We start from the raw sequence: 4,937 nt of genomic DNA, 5'->3' as shown, positions 1-4,937 counted from the left end.
GGTGAGTGTTTTGTTTTATTTTATTGCTTAGCCAAGGATATCTGCAGTAATAGATGTTCTAGAAACAGAATTAAACCAGCATTTGTACTTCACAGCGTTAACAGGGTTTTTGTTATTATTTATCATGGAAAAAAAACCCAAACAACCCTTAGGCCTGACACTAAGTACATCAGTGGAGAAGAAGCCCCCGACACTTTACTACGTCCTCCATAGGAGGGTGCTTGTTTTTCCACCTACAAATTGCACTAAGAACAACCCCTTCTGTTATACATTTAACTGAGCCAGAGACTTAATAATATTTTTATTTCTCCAATTATCCATCTTACTACTTTATCTTCTTAGCACTATCTTACTAATGAAAGAAAAAAAAAGCATATTTCCATCAGTTTCATAGTCTTCATAAACTCTCATCTGAAACCTTTTCCGGCCCCACTAGCTTTGCCAATATATATTGTTCTTTATAAAGTGCCCTTGGTATTAAAACTTTTTGGCTTCCTTATCAGCTGTATCCTTCTCTGCTGTGGTTTCTAATCAGGTTAACTACATTTCTTTGCCTTCAGATACATGTTTGTGGGTGGAGGCATAATCTTGCCAGGTAGGTTTCTTGTCTTGCTGTGTAAATGGTTTCTTGGTAAGAAAATATAAAAAATTGCTAAAAACTTCTGATGGAAGAAAACTTTTTTTTTCCCCTCCCCTTTAACAGCTCTGTTTGGCAGTACACAATATTCCCACCAGAAAGGATGGGATGATTAATGACACTGTTCTGTAGCATCTACAGTTTAAGGACACAGACAAGACTTGACTTTAGAGCATGTAGTACACAGCTGGAGAAGATCACATTCAGTTCTTGGCACACAAACCCTTTTCAGGTCCAAAATAAAGGCAGAAGTCGCCAACATGATATACGTTTGGCAGTTGCTCTAATTTAATATGTATTAAATCAGGAGAGGTTAGAAACTCTGCTCTGTTCCAAGAGCTATCAACTCCTCTGTGTGCTCCTCTCCAGCACTTCCAAGGACGTCCTTTCCTCTTGCAGAGATGTGGTGGCCAATACAGTTTATAACACCCCAAGGATCCTACTCAGCTGGTATTTATAGAATCACAGAATGGTTTTGGTTGGAAAAGACCTCTGAGATCATTGAGTCCGACCATAAACCCAACACTGCTGTGTCCACCGCTAAACCACGTCCCTAAGCACCACATCTACACGTATTTTAAATACCTCCAGGGATGGTGACTCCACCCTGTTCCACTACTTGATAGCTCTGACACTTCCTGCTGCTTTTTAGGACCTGAAGAAGGGCTTGTGTACAAGTTTCTCCCCACACACCCAGCCAAGGAGATCTCTCTACCCTGCAGCACTCTTGCCTGGCATGGCTGCCTCCACCCCTCTTTCTGCCTTCCCTTTGGAAAGGGGGAAGCCCCATCCAGGAGGCAGCTGTGCCAGGGACTCCCAGCAGCTGTGGGCACCCCAAACACACAGGCTTGCAGCCCCCTGACCCCTAAGGCAGGCCAGCTCCCCCTCCCTGGAGCAGCAAGAGGCGCTCCCCCATACCTGTCAGGCAGCTCCTCCCTCGCTCCATCGCCATGGAAACACAGGGCTCTTCCCAGGTTCTGGAAGATGCACTCCCTCCTTCCTCAGCCCCACATCTCCCCACAGCAGCCACCTTCCCAGGACAGCAAGCCCCCCATATCTTACCCTGCTCCCAGTCCCCCTCCCCTTTGCCCTCCTGCAGCCACCCCTCCAACTCAGGAGCCTCAGAGACGAAAGAAACAGGCCAAGGCGATTATATTTTGTTTTCTCCCCTAATAGCAAAATATATTTTGACTGCTGTAATACAGTAGATTATAAACAGCTCTTCTGCGTGACAGGACACAGTGCAGGTTGCATACATGGAACCGCTGGTGCCGGGGCACACAGCGGCATGTGGCAGCTGCCGGGCTGTCCTCTGCTCCACGCCTCTCCCCTGCCACCGCAGCTGAAGGGGCAGCTGAAGGGGCAGCAACGGCTTCTCAGCCCCGGCTGCAGGCACAGGAGAAGGGAGGAGGCTGGCTTAGAGGTACTGCTGGGAGCCAGCTCATAACCCCGATGCCACAGAGCATGTGGGCTTGCTCACAGCTAGGACCACCATCCTTCCAGCCCATCTACATTCAGGAGGTGGGAGGTCAAACAGTTCAGTTTTCCTTTAGTGGGGGGACTGATTCACTCAACCATGCCATTTCATATTAAAAAACAAAAAACAAAAAACCCAACACATCAGGATTTCCCCTCCCACTGCCACAGCAGGTAGCTCACGCCTTACTCGGACAAGACAGCACACAGTTAGCAGCTCAGGAGCAGGACGGCTTCACCTCTGGAGGCTGGAATTTAAACATCCCAACAGAAAGGATGTACTAAGCATCAAGACCCTGCAGAGGTTTGGTCTTCCTGATAACAAACTTATCTGCATGAAAACCAGGATGATTTCACCACATTAATACTGATTTTTGTGATGTGATCGAGGAAGGAGCTGCAGCTGTACTGGCTGACATTCCAAAGCTGGAGGCTTCCCACCTCAAAACTGAGGGAGTTACCATGGAAGCAAGCTGCACGATTCTTGTGTTGGAAAGAACCACAGAAACCAGTATATACTATTAGTAAGGATTTGTAAAGGGCAGGTTGTGAACCTCAGCATCCTCGTTATTCACCAGAACACCACACTGCCAGCTCTGGCACTCACAGCCTAAGAAAACTCAAACAAACATGGTATAATTGATTCTAATTAAACAAGCAGTGTGCAAAAGATTTAATATTTCCCCTCCAGTACTCTTGAGAAAAATGAAAACAAGCTCACATTCAAAAGCAAATTGGAAAAAAGAAAAAACCAAACCACCATGGAATGGAAAGTAATCTCAATTGTTAATGCCCTGATAGCACAGTTGCCAGATGCCTTGATCTACAAGGCTAAAAACCTCAACCTGTCAAAAGCTAAGACTAGTTCCAACAGCTGAGCATCCCTTTCTGGTTGCCTTTTGCTTGCCAGATGCTCAAGCCCTCAGGCTTCAAACACCAAGGATGCCAACACAGTAAAAATGCAGATATTCTTCATGAGGGATATGACAGTGCCAGCTGTGAGAGAAACACCAAAACTTGGCACAAAGTGCCCCTAATCCATCACACCCCATTTGAGTGCAATTACAGCTGTACCTGTGCTTTGAGCACCACAACTAAGAAGCACTGGACTGAATTGCACCCTGTACTAAGGAGGTGACAAAGCTGCTTGGCCAAAGGGTGGGGGGTTTGGGTTTTTTGGGGGGTTTTTTGTTTGTTTGTTTGGTTGTTTTTTTTTTTTGTTTTTTTTAAACTGTTTGGTTGGTTTTTTTTTTTGTTTTTTTTTAAAAAGAAGCTTAGTTGCTCCAGCACTTCTATCCCTTCTTCCCACAAAAGGTACAGTGAAAGATTTAGGATTAAACCAAACTGAACAAGGATTAAGTAATAATTTCACTCTCAGGACTTTATATACTAACACTGCCAAGTTTCAGTAGATACATCAACTCCTTCCTCTGAAATTAACCCATTTCAACAAGTTCTAGGAGGAGCTATATTCAGAGGACAGTCACATATGAAAAGGGTGTATTTGGCAACTTTGACCTGATACAATGTCCCTTCTGAAGAGCAGGATTCCTTCTTACAGGAAGCTGAAAACCTGGAAGACTTTAAGTATTGCCCAGCTTTCATGAAATTATTTTTGACTCAGGTTAGTGAAAACAGAAGCCCAAAAGACTGTGAGACATGCCCACTGACAGTCCCAATACTGCTGGTGTCCAATACCCAGGCTGTAGGGCAGCAAGGAAAAGCTCTTACCAAAAAGTGCCGTTAAAAAACATCCGAGTAATTCAGAAATCCCTGTGACCAAAGTTAAGGTACCTCCATCAGGTTATCCTCCCTCTCCAATAATGGGAGCTGCAGTTCCAGTAAAACTGGAGAGATACATTCCCAGATACTGTGTAAGCTCCTGTTTGTGCTTAGCATCTGACAGAGCAAGGAGACTGAAGGGATTAGACTCTGACTAATTAATAGATATCGAAACGCCAAATTCACATGATGGGCTTCTCCCTTTAGCAGCGTGTATGGGGGGGATGCCCTTCCTCTTCAGAAAGAAGAGGACAATACTTAGGAAACTGGTCTTCACCTGAAGTCCCTGCTGACATAAGAGCAGACACAGGCAGATGAAAAAGCAGCTCTGACTCCAGCCGTTGCATCAACCCTCGTTTCCCACCAACAGCTTTAGGAGCTGCTACAATACACGTTGGTGAGTTGAACTGGACGGAGACATTTCACTAGGTACCTGTAAAGTTGATTTTCTTACAGTTGGGTTGCATTATTTCAAATCCTAACTAAAGAAAGCCTTAACTTGTATACCTTAAAGCACCTGCAAAATTAAAGCAAAAGCTCTTTTACAAGTTAATTGCATTAAAATAATTGATTATCTGGAGCAAGAGAAAGAAAGAGCTAGAAGAAAAAGCTATTCCTTAAGTTGCAAAGGCCTTCAGAGAACAAAAATGCTGTAAGTCAGTTATTTCTCATTAATACAGAGCAAACATAACTTTTCAGTGTAAAAAGTCATATAAAGACTGCACACACTGTGCCCTGCTTCTGAACCCGATTCTCCAATGCAACCACAAGCAAACTGACAATCCTCTGCCCATTTTAAATCTGCAGGTAGCCAACATACACAGAATACAGTTCAAAGCCATCCAGGAATACTTTGGCTATTTTCAGAGCAAGAAGGCAAACATCCTGTTGCTCTGCCACTTGGCTGCATCACACAGCAGACAGGATCACAAAGTTTTGTAGACATCCCATTACCAAAAGGCAGAAAAAAAATTGCAAAGGGATGGCTCAGGAAGATAGACGGGCGCCAACGATGAGCAAATCTGACTAGATTATCTATTGT

This window comes from Antrostomus carolinensis, unplaced genomic scaffold (genome assembly GCF_000700745.2).
Source record: "Antrostomus carolinensis isolate BGI_N321 unplaced genomic scaffold, ASM70074v2 scaffold6970, whole genome shotgun sequence".
NCBI lineage: Eukaryota > Metazoa > Chordata > Aves > Caprimulgiformes > Caprimulgidae > Antrostomus > Antrostomus carolinensis.
The sequence above is the reverse complement of the archived record's forward strand: the minus strand, read 5'-3'. Positions refer to the sequence as shown.